Source organism: Protopterus annectens, chromosome 1.part1 (assembly GCF_019279795.1).
Source record: "Protopterus annectens isolate FY-2018-M chromosome 1.part1, PAN1.0, whole genome shotgun sequence".
Classification (NCBI taxonomy): domain Eukaryota; kingdom Metazoa; phylum Chordata; order Ceratodontiformes; family Protopteridae; genus Protopterus; species Protopterus annectens.
The window spans coordinates 1,226,488,208-1,226,504,726 of record NC_056726.1 but is presented as its reverse complement, the minus strand read 5'-3'; the positions used below and the strand labels follow the sequence as shown (position 1 = coordinate 1,226,504,726).

The 16,519-nt window shown below is 41.3% G+C and overlaps 1 protein-coding gene across 1 annotated transcript in view; it reads right to left on the bottom strand.

The window, feature by feature from the left end:
- LOC122809462 (flt3-interacting zinc finger protein 1-like) overlaps window positions 1-1,038 on the bottom strand; it is a 78,069-nt gene extending 77,031 nt beyond the window's left edge. Inside the window, exon 1 of the mRNA XM_044080991.1 lies at window positions 693-1,038. The gene's annotated coding sequence lies outside the window, so the exon portion shown is untranslated. The remainder of the gene's footprint in view (window positions 1-692) is intronic.
- Window positions 1,039-16,519: the final 15,481 nt, after the last annotated feature.

Below are 16,519 nucleotides of genomic sequence, written 5' to 3'. Positions count from 1 at the left end.
ATAAATATAAACGAATGCATGTGAACCACTGTTGCACAATTCCGTAAGTATAAAGATGCAGGCCTGCGGCTCCAAACCAGTGTTTTTGGCCAATCAAAGGCTAGGTCTCTTTTCCAAAGTGCCGACTGACTTGCTAATATACTTCAGACACTGCAAGGACGTTTTTAAGCTTAGTGGGCAAGACCTCCTACAGCCAATCACCAAGTAGGAACTTACTCTACAACTACCGCGGAACACAGACTCGTTCCTGAACCCGAGCTTTAACTCCGCCTTTAATCAAAATAAACAATGATCATACAATAACAGCTCTTAAATGGGCAACAATTTACTAATTAAGCATGCACCTTAACACAGTAGGCAATGTCAGTTTAAATAACCGGAAGCAAACTGTGGGTCACGATCACAACACTACGGTTGATACGTAGGTCTGTTCATTTTTAGACCTAAGTATCAACCCTAGTGTTGTGATCGTGACCCACAGGAGCTGAGCTGCAGGACGTAATCATACTATTAGGGGTACTTCAAAAAATTACACAGCGGACAAGGCTAAAGGACAGAACTTAGAGCGGAACGCGCTGTAGCAAGCAGATGCGCTCCTTCATGTTTACTTTGGGCTGCACATGACAGTTTAACAATCCGTCATCATCTGCTCATCAGACCCCCAACCTCAAGTCATAAATGTCAGTACCTACCACTGCCTCTGTTTCCTGCTGCTTAAATACCTCCGCTCCTTTTTGCAGTTTATTGAGAGACAAGATAATTAACCGCAGCGTCTCCAGATTGCTTGCATAACATTTTTAATTTCCTCCCCTGTTGACCCTATCCAGAACTGGGCACCCAGCATTGCTCTTTTTAATTGCTATTTTACAACAATCCGGATGAATTTTAAACCAAACAATAGAACAATTTAGAGTGCTGCCAGACTTCCCGAGTTAGCACACAATCGAATCAGGGGATTATCTTCCTTCAGTCAAAGTGCATTTGCTCACCCATCCAACCAATCTACTAGCCTCCTTTGTGCGAATCCTTCCTGTCTACCAGACTGAGGTTGTTTTTCCTGCTAGCAGAGAGTTCTTGGGAGGGGTAGTTCAGACGGTGGGTAAACCTCTCAACCATCCCTGATTTTTAAGGACATCATCGATTTTGACTCATATTTTAGGTCTGTCCCTGTTAATCCCTCCTAAAATAGGTGACTTCTGGAGAAAACGTGATGAATTACACCTAGTAAATAGTGATAGTCAGTGGTGGATCCAGGATTTTGCAAAAGGTGGGGCGCAGTCTGGCAAGTGGACGAGGGAGGTGGGAAGTACAACACTGGGGAAGGTGGACATGAAAGGATTACCTTAAGATATTGTATCAGTGTGAGTGAAAACACAGTATACGTTCAGTTGCAAATTACTGGGGTGGAATTAACATAATGGTTAAGGTCTTCACTTCATAGAAACAAAAGTACTGGGTTTGATTCTGACCTCAGGTTATTAGCTAGACTTAAAATTACCCTTCATGGCAGTTAGGCTAATATTCTCCAGTGATCCAATGAACCCGTTGTGGCTGTGTTACTGAAAGTACATAACACATTTGCAGACATTACCAGTTTCAAACCACACCTAGAATATATGTTTGGTTGGACATGCTAAATTACAATTCTTTTCTAGGGCATACCCGACATATGCATTATGATAAACTAGCAAAGAGTCCCATTGAAAGTGATATCACTCCAACAGTACCCATAGCAAGTTTAAGTAAATGATGATTTATGTGAAACCAGCAAAGTTAATTTAAGTAAATAATTTTATGTGCACAAGTGAAGTTCAGTTAATTAAAAATAACATAGCAAATTAAGAAACTACATGTTATGAAAAAAGTCCTAAAAAGCAAACAGTCAGTTTTACGTGTATGCAATGTATATAAACAAATCTAACTACTGTAGCATTTCACAAAGGGCAGTAGAACAAAATCTACTTTCAATGTCTGACCAGCTTAATATGCAAAGTCATGGAAAGACATATAAGGACACAGGAAACCTCCAAACACTGATCCCATTTAAGTTTGGATTTGTCAAGGGCAGGTCATGCTTCCTCAGTCTGGTGAACTTTTTTGCAAAGGTCACCAATGCAATGGAGGAAGGTAAAATGGTATGCACTGCATACCTCAACCTGGCCAGAGCTTTTGACACAATCCCCCACTCAGGCATTGTAGAAAAGCTAAATAAACTGGGAATAAACTCCTGTGCCACCCAGTGGATTGCCACCTGGCTCACAGATAGGATGCAAGAAAACAAAATAAGGAAAGTTACTTCCACAAAGATATGATTCGCCAGTGGAGTCCCCCAGGGTTCTGTGTTGGGAACATTCCTGTTTAACATCTGTTTCTTTAAAGTAAAAGCCAATACCAAAGGGCTCTGGCTGACTAAATTTACACATGACTGCAAGCTCGGAGCAGTTACAGAATACTCAAATGACATAGCCATCCTTCAGAAAGGTTTGTTTCAAATAAATAACTGGTGGCAGAATCATGGACCAAAATGAAATGCCAAAAAAATGCATTACTGTATCCTTTGGGAAATCATCTACCCCAGGAAACAACCACAATGACAATAAGACCCTAGCAGTAGACTCAGTTGTTTGGGATTTGGGAACTTATCCGGACAGTGACATAAATTTTGACCAATGTGTCCTCTGATGTAAGAAAGACCTTCTGTATTGCACAACTTATAAAGAAAGCGGTTATATCTAGATCTAGGGATGTCATTGTCCTCTTTTACTCAGCCCTCATTAGGCCAGTCATTGAGCATTATGCCCTGTTTGGCCTGTATCTGTCCAGTCGCATCCAACAACTGAAATGCCCACAGAGATACCTTACAAGGCCTAAACAATATGTCCTACATGAACTGACTTAAAGTCTGCCATTTGCTTTCTTCCACTGATGGCCTCCCATAGCTCTCAAACCCTCATCTCCAAATAAAGTAACAATATGGAGCAAACATTTGAAACATTTACTAACAACTTCACCTAGGATGCTCATAGCCTGGTAAATAAAATAACTGTTTCCTCATACTTAAAAAAAAAAGAGCTTTTCTGATTAACTAACATGATTCAATATTGTACACCATGGCAATTTGTTAAAAAATCATATCATTGAATATATCAGAGACTCTTTTAATGTGGAACACCATGGAACATGCAGGCTCCACCTGCGGCGGCGGGCCTCATAACACCCCTGGACAGGCATTAATTACACATTAACACACACCATGTCAGGCATTACTTGGTTAACACAAACTCACAAACTGAGGAACATTCCTCAGAGAGCTATGCTGCCTTTCTATCCCCAAACAGACAGCTGCTTCTAGCCATCAGCTTCTTCTTTCAACTTTTCCCAGTTAGGGGTCGCCACAGAGGATCACCTGTCCGCTCATGATTGGCAGTGCAGTTTTACGGTGTCAAGTTGCCAGCCCGGAGCCCAACCTACCACAGAAGGCACACACATGCACGCACTCACACCTAGGGCCAATTTAGAGTGTCCAATCTACCTACAGCATGTCTTTGGGATGTGGGAGGAAACCGGAGGACCCGGAGGAAACCCATGCGACCACAGGGAGGACATGCAGACTCTGCACAGAAGGCACCCCAGCCGAGAATCGAACCGGAGAACCTCTTGCTGTGAGGTGGCAACGCTAACTGCTGCACCACTGTGGCCACCCCTTCTAGTCATCAGCTATGATCACCAACAGTAGCAAAAAATAGACTTAAAATTATATTTCAAGTTGCTATTTCAGGGCTGCAGGTACTAATGCAAATAACATCTCATAGCCTCAACCTTTTAGTTTGTGTATAAGGGACAAACCCAAAAATACTGGGAGTCAAAAGTCCAAAATCAGAGACAGACTAAATATTGCTCATATATTTAAGTTGCTGGAATAATACATTTTGCATTAGAATGCATTTTGTGAAGAATATGAAGTGTGTAACTTAGACGTCTGTCATTATTTAGTGATTACCATAGCTCTCATCCTTACATCCCTAAAATGTGGAAGACAACATTTCACAAATGAGGTCTGTCCTGAAGCATAAAACCTAACATATTCCTGCTGTGTAGACATCATACATTGTCTGTGAAAGTACTCTCTGTTTATGCAATTTTGAAACCCAGTAGGCAACAGATCTTCAATTGTTCCCTAAATCAAGTTCTTTAATACTACTCTCTTTGCAACCAAAATAAGTTGCTTGAAAAAAAGAAGTACCAAATGTCCTTTGCCTTCTTAATGTATGTTTCTGTGAAAATGTGTATCTTGTAACAAATCACTTATGCCCATATGTAAACCTTTGTGAGTGTCTTCTTTCATTCCCATGCCATTCTATATGACATAGTGAACAGATGAAGTTTTTACATCACAGAGTCCTCTTACAGAAGGGTTCTTAGCTACTGCTTGTCCCAAGTACACTGCCACAACAGTCTGCTTTAACTCACAATAGACACACTGATAACCACTAATCAAATAACCCAGATTCCTTTCTGTTTACATTTACATATATTAATAACAGAACAACCACCACAAACAGAGTAGAAATGCACAGAACGGTATCCACAGCATTTCAGAATGTAACAGTAAAACAGTTACCACCTCACACAGGTCCCTTTCATAATTTCTTTTATACAAGACAATGTTAAACAAGATCCTAAAATATTAATATGAGAAAATAAAAACAGCATGCTGACACAATTCAACAGTTTAGCAAAAAATAAGTCTACAGGATTGAAAAACTAAGCAAAGTACTGACTCCAAATACTGATGGGAGCAGCCTTAGTAAAACAAATGTGCACTGAGTGCGCAGAGGCAGTCCACTTGAAGTTTGAGACCCTGACTGACTCATTTTCTTTTTGGTTAATAACAAGCCTTAAGGGTTTGTTATTAGCTATAACTTAGCCACATACTTCTCATTATGAGAAATGCTCCTCACCAGGAGTGTTAAAAAGGCCACATTCAACACTATTCCACTTTGAAAGGGCTTGCCACACATCAGTGTTAAGAATTCTTTAAAATGAAATTCATGCTAAACAGCACAAAATCATTTATCTCATCGAATGCCTTATATTTACAGCGTAGCACATTTTAACCATCATGTGAGCTTTCTAGGTGGAGGTACTAGTAAAATGTTAGTATTCCACATCTTGGCCATCTGTTCCACATTATGAAACACAGTGTACCACATTTTGGATAGAAGGTTGAGAGCTATGCATATCCATCCTTCAGAGAAAACCTGAATCTATGAAATAGGTAGTTAGAAGAGCAGTATGCAACATTTACAGCTCAGACTTTCATCTCAGCATTGCACTCTGGTACTGAGAACTATTACCCTGTTAAAGAGTAGGTAGACAGAGGTGTGACCTATTTCTTAAAGCCCCTGTGAATAGTGAGTAACAATCAGGCAACATTACCAAGTGTAGAGTGAAAACCTGTCCCTAATCCATGAAAACAAATCACCAAACTTAGAAAAAAATGCATTTAATAGCAGTTATATGTAACAGTTAAACATTTTTGTCCAATAATTTGAATGGAAAGACTTCACCAAAACTAAAACTATTTTACTTCCGAAAATGTCCTAGTTAATAGGTCTGAAGGAGTCCCTGTTATCAAATAATTGGTAGGAAACACTTTATAGCTTCATAGGTAGGTACTAGGCTATCGGCTCTGAGGCCTATACAAGCCCAGCCAAAAAGGTACCCTGGCTTTTGCCACCCAAGAAAGTTATTTTCCTGTGCCACTGTTGAGCAGAGCCACAGAGGTGATCCCCGGGGTGAATTTCCTATTTTCCATCCAATCATCAAGATTTTTCTTGAAGAGTGTTAATGAGGAGCTTTGTTTGATATAGACAGGTAGCTTACTCCAGAGTATGGGAAGTCTCTGGGACAGGAATCTATCCCTCCGGCATGTTCTGTTTATTGTGGTGACAAGGTTTAGGTCCCTAGAGCATGTAGCTCAGAGGGATTGGGATTTCTTTAAGTGCAGCATGTCCAACAGCTCTGGGTTTGACATAGCTTTGTATGTTAGGCAGAGATCACCTCTGAGTAGGCGATATGCAACAGAGTAAAGCTGGAGTTTTTTGAGATGGTCTGCGTAGGGCATCTGTTTGAGGCCAGTAATCCTCTTTGTGAGGTATTTCTGCGGCCTTTCCAGCTGTTGTAGATGTCTTGTGAGGTACATGCCAAAAGGGGAGTTGCATGGGTCTGATGAGTAATGAGTAGAGGGGAGCAATGACCTCTTTTTTTCTAGATGAGAAACCTTTTGTGATGAGGTCTGCCACACAGAAGGATTTCCTGACTACTGTGGTGATGTGATTATCAAAGGAGAGACTACTGTCCACCTGTGTCCCAAGGTCTCTTACCACACTTTCGGTGTTAAGTATACTACTGTCTATGTTGTAGTTCATGGGTACAGAGTTTTACCAAAGGGGATGACAATGCACTTTTTGGCATTCAGCTTGAGGCCATGGCTTTGACACCAGGCATCTGTCTCAGTGAGGCCCTTTTGTAGGATGTCCACATCGTTAGGAGTTTCAATTATGGCTCCTAGTTTGCAGTCATCTGCGAACTTCATTAGCCAAAGATCTTCTATGTTAGCCTGTACTTCAGAGAAGTAGATACCAAACAGGAGAGGACCCAGGACTGAACCCTGTGGTACTCCTCTTGTCACTGGTCTGAAGCTGGATTTGGAGTCTGCTACTTACACAGTGTGGGTTCTGTCAGTGAGCCAGTTGGCAACTCATCTTGTGACATAGGGATTTATACCTAGTTTAGTGAGTTTATCTATAATTCCAGAGTGGGGGATGGTGTCGAATGCCTTGGCAAGATCTAGATAGGCTGTGTGAACCACCTTACCCTTGTCTATGGCTTTGGTGACTGCTTCAGAGAAGTCTATCAGGTTTAGGAGACATGATCTGCCTTTTACAAACCTGAATTGGGTGGGGTCCAGAGGTTGGGGATTACCAATGTCTTTGTTTATAAGTTCCATGATGATACGTTCCTTGGCCTTGCAGACCAGGCTCATCAGGCTAATGGGGCGGTAGTTCCTGGGGTCCGTGGTGGCTCCCCCCTTGTGGAGTGGGATAACCGTCGCTGTGTGCCATTTAGCAGGCACAAAGCCTGAGGTGAGGCTATGATTGAACATGGTACTTAGATGGGGTGCCAGTTTGTTCTGTAGTTCGTGTAGAACACAGCCTGGGATGTTGTCTGGTCCCATGGATGCTGTGTTCTTGGCTTTGGAAAGTGTGGTTTTTACCTGTAGAGCCGTGATTACAGGAACTTTGCATTCTTCCGGTATAGAGATGGGCTCTTTAGGGGGTGAGAGGGGGGTAAAGTTAGCACTGAACCTATCTGCCAGGATGTTGGCAATATCAGTTGGGTCTGTATATTTAGTGCCATTGTGCTGTAACTCAGAGCAGATCTGAGTGTTGCCATTGAGATTCTTGGCATAGCTATAGAATGCTTTGTGGTTGTCTTTAGAATCAGTGGCGATTTTGTTTTCGTAACTAGCCTTGGAGGATTTTATCAGGGATCGCAGCTTCTTACTGAAGCTGACCAGGGAGCTCCTCCACTCATGGGATTTTACTCTCTTTTGCAACAGTTTCTTCCTTCTGTTGTACAGTTTGTTTATGGCAGGGGACCACCAGATTGGCTTCCTTTTTTTGGAGGATAGCATCTTGGTTCTGTTTGGGATAGCATGATCCATGCACTCATGTAAGTGCTTATAAAGTGCAATTGTGTAGGATTCAGTAGTCGTAACTGTATTGTCCATCTGCATGGGTGTCATGAAGTTCACCACTTCTGTCTTAAGAAGCATGAAGTTGGCTTTGGAGAAATTTTTTACCATGGTTTCCTTAATGGGGGTGGAGGCAGGATGTGGATATCTAGGGTAATTAGCTTATGGTCATATCGGACCAATGAGGCATTGACTTCAGGTGTGGAACACCAGTCACTCATGTTGGTAATGACTAGATCTAGGATATTGTTGCTTTATGATAGATATGACTGCTCACATTTTTTTATGTATGTGCATGTTCATATGCACACAATTACAGTATTAAAAAGAGTCTTTGAAATGTGTTGGGGCATTTACAAGGCACACTATTTTCACAGCAGGAGCATATGCCCCAGTGTTGTGCTGCTAATGGTGGGCCTTTCATAGGAGAGAAATAGCTAAGTAAATAGCAGCAAATTAAAATGCATTGCAGGAGTTACTGGCTCTCTGGACTGTTCAACTTTAAACTATTTTCACTGCAATGCCATAATGAATGTACTGTTTTTTCACAGTGAGTTTAATTTAGATCAGCAGTTTAGAAAGGGCACCTAAATCCAATACGAATTTTCTATTAACTTTGGTATTACAATGCTCATGTACAATACTCCTTTGTTTCAATTTTTTCTTGCATGGCAGCACTTTTAGTACAACTCATCTGCAGAAACAACCCCATTAGAAAGGTTTTATTTGTTCACATAACTTATAAACTACTGTTCACGCTGTATCTGTAGATGGAATGGCTAAACTAAATATGCAGAAAACCCACACAAGCCTCAGAGAAGCTTAAAAGAAAAAAGAAATGCATACAGCTGACATTAAAGTTCACTTGCTGCCTACCAATAGTTATGTTAAGCTCTTTGGTTTCATAAGTTTAAAAACATTTTTAGAAGGTAATTCACAAAATACTGGCTGATCAGAAAATGTACCACAAGTGGAACAGGGCACAATACTGTATTTGGCTGTAGATTTTCCTTTTAACTCAAGTAAGGAAAATGCACCTCTAAACCAGAGGTGCCAGAAGATGCTGAAGGCTGGGTGTGTGGGGTTAGAGGTCCAGAGGGGCACTTAGTGACCTGCAAAGGACATTTTAACCTTTTGTTTTTTTACACTGTGATAAAATCCGCATACACATGATATGTATTATATAAACTGTTAACTGGTGCTGCATTAAGAATATTCCACAGAAATTTCATATCAAACTTATAAATGAAGATACAGGCCAGATTCATTAAAGCCTACACTAAGTGCAAATGGTCTACATTCAAGAAAATCCCTACCATATTCTTTGTGCTCTCTAGTCACTCGGAAAGATTACACTAAGTTTACACAGTCAAAATTTTTTTGGTAACCTTTGTGAATCCCCTTCAGTATTTAAATCTGCAAGAAAATCTGTAGGAAAACTAAAATTAGGAAGAAGAGGTTATGAGCCATGTTTGTATTGTCTGTTCACTCAGAACGGTGTACACTTAATGTAGGTGTTAATGAATCCCAAGGACTGTCTTCTTTCACCCCATTCCAAATATGAATTAGATGCGTACTGTCACCTGAATGCATGGCCTTTGAGTATACCATTCACACACATGGTCTGTCACTAGGAACCTGGATGATTATAGGAAAGGGGGGGAGAGAGATTAACAGGCAACATCAGTAAAATTCACTCGTTTCTGTTTGGTACTTGGACACTGCAATACTCAAACTGCATACAGATGAACAACTATTGTAATTGCCATATAGCATGGACTCTATGGTTTCAGTCAGTTTTTGGCCATAGTCCTAACAGCTCACTGTACACTTTATAAGGGGAACCTTTTCCAGAGTCTTAAGCCTACTTGCTTTTGTCATGGAATTACCTGCTCTACAGTATAGCAAATTTGGGTTCTGTTTCTTTCAGGAATAAGTGGTTGCTTGCAGTTTACAGAGTTTGGAACTGGTAGTCCTTGTAGCATTTGCTATACATGTTATAGTAGGAGAACCTCTGACTTGCTGAATGTTAGCAGTAGAGTAGCCAGTCATGCACATGATGGTGGCTGTTTCTTCAAATATGAGTTGATGCCAAGGATATGGAGGAGGTGGAGGCCAAATATTTGTTAGCATGAATAGCAAATTTTTGGTGGCATTTTCTCTCTTTTATATTGTTCCGTGGTACTTGAATGCCAGCTGTGGAGTTAATTTTTTTTTTAGAAAGAGTAGAAGTTGAATAAATAACAACATTTAATTTGCAGCTACGAGATGGTTACAGAAAAATTCACACAACCGGTATGTCTAACAGGTATGAACTGGTACACTTTAATCACATGATCAAAAAACAGGCAGCTCATGGCAGAAGCCTAATTTCTGAATATGCTTAAAAAGGAGACTGGGATTAGGAACCCAAATGTATTTAACAGGCTGTGGATGGTATTTCATTATGGCTTGTATTTATCAGGCTGTAGATGGTATTTCATTACTGAAACTAAGTGGAAATTTCTTAAGATTCCAAGAGCAGGATAAGTTATTTCTTACACTTATTTCACTGAACTGCACTTCTGAAATGCTTATAATTGTGCTATACAGTTAATCTACTACATGTTTGCACTGTTATAAAGTGTTTTGTTTTATACTGTTTTAACTGTATTTTTCATTGCTAGATACTGTTTCATTACTCTATTTGCATGTTTACTGAATTACTTAACTGTAAACTGCTTTTTCATACTGAGAGTTGTATTTTCTGTTTGTGAGTGCTCTATCCAAGCTTTTCTGTGCATTTTTGATTTTTTTGAGGTTTCTGTGTTCTAATCTAGTCTGTTTACAGTTAAAAGCATTCTCTAGAGTCTGCTTGCTCCTTGGTCTGTTTAAAACTTTCATTTAGTGGCTACAGCTTGGAACTGTAATAGTGTGCATTACTATAATTGCATTTTTATTTAATTACTAAATTATAAACTGCTTTTTCATACTGAGACTTGTATTTTCTCTTTGTGAGTGTTCTTTCTATGCTTTTAAAGTGAGGTTTCTGTGTTCTGCTCATAATCGTGATAGATGCCTGCTGTTGTTTAGGCCTGGTAGTTCTGTTTGAGTTTCCTGTGTTTCTGGCAGCCATTTTCTGCTGATAGTCTGTCTTCATTATTATTGAGAGTAGCAAGGCCTCCTGGCCTTCTGTAGTATGAGTGATTGGGTAATAGCAGGGTCTGAGTAGTAATTTGCTCTTCTAACTCTTCCATCCTTACTGGTATACAAACCCTGTGTCTTGAAAAGGTTGTGCTTGTATTTATCAAGCTGTGGATGGTATTTCATTACTGAAACTAAGCGGAAATTTCTTAAGATTCCAAGAGCAAGATAAGTTATTTCTTACACTTATTTCACTGAACTGCACTTCTGAAATGCTTATAATTGTGCTATACAGTTAATCTACTACATTTTGCACTGTTATAAAGCTTTTTGTTTTATACTATTTAACTGTATTTTTCATTGCTAGATACTGTTTCATTACTCTAATTGCATGTTTACTGAATTACTTAACTGTAAACTGCTTTTTCATATTGAGAGTTGTATTTTTTGTTTGTGAGTGCTCTATCCGAGCTTTTCTGTGCATTTTTGATTTTTTGAGGTTTCTGTGTTCTAATCTAGTCTGTTTACAGTTAAAAGCATTCTCTAGAGTCTGCTTGCTCCTTGATCTGTTTAAAACTCTAATTTAGTGCCTACAGCTAGGAACTGTAATAGTTTCCCTATCCACCCTCCCTAGTGTTGTGGTGTGGTGTTCCTATACTTGGTGGCTTTGCAGTTGCCCACCCATACTGTATCTTTGATCTGGGACACTCCTCCAGTCCCATCTCTTTACCACATTCTACCTAATAAACTCATTCTATACTTGCTTTTAGTCCTTTTTAATTGAATTGCATTTTTTAAACTGCGTTTGGTCTAATATTGCTACATACTCAAGTGTGCTAGCTTGCACTGCATGTGAATTGTTTTTACTGCTGTTTTAGCTACTTTTCTGTATAAAAAAATACTGTAAGCCTGCTTCCTACCTTTCCTGTAACTAGTGTAGTCCAGATACAGATTTGCTGTATCCCGGACTGATGTATGCTTCTGAGCCCCCCCCCCCCCAAGCCTTTCTATGTTAGAGGGAAGCCTTCTAGCTTATCAGTGGGAGTGGTAAGCACTAGGTAACCTGCCTACCACATAAGGAGTGGTTCTGGCCCAGAAATTGTAGTTATTGGCCGTTTGGGCAATCTTTTTCATTTCTCTCATCTTTCTGATTTGAAAGCCTGCATTTGCACTTGTTTATGTCCTGTAACATGTCTAGTTCAGATACAGATTCTTAGTTTTGGCACTTAAATTTGCTTATTCATGCTCAGCACTTGTTCAGAACTTGTAAGCAGTAAGCACTAAATAAGCTACTAATTACTATAGCACTCAACCTTCCTCATTACCTAGAGGAAAACAGTTTTTGTACTTACTTTTTTCACTTGCTTAGAGAAAAACAGCTCTTGTACTCACTTTCTTCACTTATCTAGTGAAAAATAGTTTTTTATTCAGGCATGTCCAGGGGTCAGCTCCCAGTGTTCTCTCCTGTCTATCTGATTAATCTGGGCATCTTGAGGCAATGTAGAAATTGCCTCATATACACAGACAACCCTCTCCTCCTACCACCCAACACTACAGCCTGTGAGAGAGGCACTTATCAAGCCAAACTGGAGGTAAAGCTCTCTCCAACCAAGACTGAACTTGACAGTCAAGATGAGAAGGTAAACATTTGCACCACACCACACTCATCACATAGTCTCACTAAATCTACACCACCAAAATCCACACATAGTAACACAAAAACATTCGCGGAGGCTATCAATAATAATATGTCTAAAGCAACAGAGACCTCCAAAGCAGAAACGCAAGCAACCTCCATCCCCCAACACAGCCCAAATGACACATAGCTCACAGACTCAGTGTGCCACTCAACCACAGCCAATAAGCCAAAACAACGTACCTAACACACTAGTCATAGGTGACTCTATAGTCAGGCATACTGATGTCCTACTAACAAGGCTAAACAAGGAGAAGGTTACTGTCAGCTGCCTGTCAGGTGCCAGGATCCGCCACATAACCCACGCACTCAGGTCACTCCACAACAAGTAAAAATATGACTCTATCATTGTCCATGTTGGTGTGAATGACCAGAGATGTACCTCCCTGGACTACATGAAAAGAGACATGGAAGAGCTCTCCAATCTTGTAGCCCAGGCAGGTATGACCCTAGCCCTGAGTAGCATTTTGCCATCGCCCAGAATGATACCGCAGTACAAGGACAAAATGATTGACTTCAACAATTGGCTAAGCTTCTGGTGTCATTCTTAGGGGATCCAGTATCTGTCTGCTTGGGATGACATGGTCAACAGATCACGATTCTTTGCCAGAGATGGCCTGCACCTGTCGCCCCTGGGATTCCGGATACTGGCTAAGGCTCTTGCCGCCCTATAGTGCCTTTTTAGGCAAGGTTCAAATGACAAATTCACCACCATAACAGGAACATGCAAGCAAAAACTGAGGGTAATGCTACTCAATGCTAGAAGTCTAAATCTCAAAATGCGCTCACTGAAGGCACTCCTTAAAATGGAGAACATCGATATCTGTGCAGTGACTGAGACCTGGTTCAAGGCTCCAGAGAGCACCCCTGCACTACCAGGCTATAACTCATACCACACTTTTCGGCCATGTAACCTGGACCGAAACACCAGAGGTGGAGCTGTGTCCATATTCATTAAGGATATCCACACCTCCAGGCTAGTTGCTCAGCATAATGCATCCAAGGTTATCCAAGTACAACTAACTCTGGGCAAAACTGCAATCCAAATTGTAGCTTGCTACAGATCCCCCACCATGCCCCAGGATTCCCACTCCTCTTTTCTTGATGTACTGGAAAATATTAGGGTTCAACCAAACACCCTAATAATGGGCAACTTCAACTACCCCACCATTAACTGGGAAAACTACTCATGTACCAACTCCTTAGCTCAACGCTTTCTGGAATTCATAAACTCCAATGCCCTGGATCAACTTATCCACACCCCCACTAGGGGCAACAATATCCTAGACCTAGTCATTACCAATATGAGTGACTGGTGTTCCACACCTGAAGCCAACTCCTCGTTGGTCCGATCTGACCATAAGCTAATCACCGTTTATATCCACATCCCGCCCCCACCCCCCATTAAGGAAACCACAGTAAAAGATTTCTCCAAAGCCAACTTCATGCTTCTTAAGACAGAAGAGGTGAACTTCATGACACCCATGCAGATGGACAATACAGTTACAACTGCTGAATCCTACATAAATGCACTCTATAAGCACTTACACAAGTGCATGGATCCCAAACAGAACCAAGACGCTATCCTCCAAAAAAGGAAGCCAATCTGGTGGTCCTCTATCATAAAAAAACTGTACAGCAGAAGGAAGAAACTGTTGCAAAAGAGAGAGTAAAATCCCATGAGTGGAGGAGCTCCCTGGTCGGCCTCAGTAAGAAGCTGAGATCCCTTATAAGATCCTCCAAAGCTATCTACAAAAACAAAATCAGCACTAATTCTAAGGACATACACAAAGCATTATATAGCTATGTCAAGAATCGTGATGGCAACACCCAGATCTGCTCTAACTTACAGCACAACGGCATAAAAATTACAGAACCAACTGATATTGCCAACATCCTGGCAGATAGGTTCAGTGCTAACTTTACCCCTGCACCCACTAAAGGGCCCATATTTATTGAGGAAGAATACAGAGTCCCTGTAATCACAACTATGCAGGTAAAAGCTGCACTCTCTAAAGCCAAAAACACAGCATCCATGGGACTGGACAACATCCCAGGCTGCGTTTTACACGAACTTCAGAACGAACTGGCTACCCAGCTAAGCACCATATTCAATAATAGCCTCACATCAGGCTTTGTGCCCACTGAATGGTGCACAGCAACAGTTATCCCACTCCACAAAGGGGGAGCCACCATTGATCCCGGGAACTATTGCCCTATTAGCCTGAAAAGCCTGGTTTGCAAGGCCATGGAACATATCATCATGGAACTCATAAACAAAGACAATGGTAACCTCCAAACTCTGGGTCCCATCCAGTTTGGGTTTGTGAAAGGCAGATCATGCCTTCTGAACCAGATCGACTTCTTTGAGGCAGTCACCAAAGCCGCAGATGAGGGTAAGGTGGTTCACACAGCCTATCTTGACATCACCAAGGCTTTCGACACCATCCCCCATTCTGGAATTATAGCTAAACTCACTAAACTAGGTATAAATATCTATGTCACAAGATGGGTTGCCAAATGGCTCACTGACAGAGCCCACACTGTACAAGTTGCAGACTCCAAATCTGACCTCAAACCAGTGACAAGTGGAGTACCCCAGGGTTCAGTCCTGGGAACTCTCCTGTTTGGTATCTACTTCTCTGATGTACAGGCTAACACAGAAGGCCTCTGGCTAATGGAGTTCACAGATGACTGCAAACTAGGAGCCATAGTCAAGTCCCCAAATGATGTGGACATCCTACAGAAGGGCCTCTCTGAGACAGATTCCTGGTGTCAGAGCCATGGCCTCAGGCTCAATGCCAAAAAGTGCAGTGTCATCCCCTTTTGTAAAAACTCTGTACCCATGAACTACCACCACATTGGCAGCAATCTACTTAACACCAAATGTGTGATAAGAGACCTTGGGACCCAGGTGGACAGTAGTCTCTCCTTTGATAGTCACATCACCACAGTAGTCAGGAAGTCCTTCTACGTGGCACACCTCATCATAAAAGGGTTCTCATCCAGGAAAAAAGAGAACATTGTTCCCCTCTACTCGACACTTATTAGACCCATTATAGAGTACAATGCCCCTTTTGGAATGTACCTCACAAGACATCTGCAGCAGCTGGAAAAGCCACAGAAGTACCTCACAAAGAGGATTACTGGCTTCAAACAAATGCCCTACACTGACTGTCTCAAAAAACTCCAGCTTTACTCCGTAGCATATCGCCTACTCCTAGGTGATCTCTGCCTAACATATAAAGCTATGTCAAACCCAGAGCTGTTGGACATGCTACACCTAAAGAAATCCCAATGCCTCCAAGCTACATGCTCTAGCGACCTAAACCTTGTCACCACAATTAACAGGACATGCTGGAGGGATAGATTCCTGTCCCAGAGAATTGCCATGCTCTGGAACAGGCTACCCATCTATGCCAAGCAAAGTTCTTCATTAGCACTCTTCAAGAAAAATCTTGATGAGTGGATAAGAAATAGGAAATACACCCCGGGGATCACTTCTGTGTCTCTGCTCGACAGTGGCACTGGAAATTAACTTTCTTGGGTGGCGTAAGCCAGGGTACCTTGTTGGCTAGGCTTACGCAGGCCCTTGGGCTGATAGCCTAATACCTACCTATGAACCTATGTAATGCTACCATTTGTATGTGCTGTTTGTAATTGTTGCAGGACACCAGATAAAGCACTGCTCTCAGCAGAAGAAATATATTTCTTTTTATATTTTCACTGTGATTAATGTGTGGGGGAAAGGGGAAACTGCATAACTCTCGACTTCTTTATTCAAGACTAGATATAATGGGGGGAGTTAACTATGTCAACTATTTATATTACCTCAGTTACCAACATCCTCACAGTGCATAGCCTCTGGTCACTTCCTTTGACCCTGATACTGCATACTCTCTGCCACAAGGTCCAACTCCCAAACATTTTCACTGAGAATT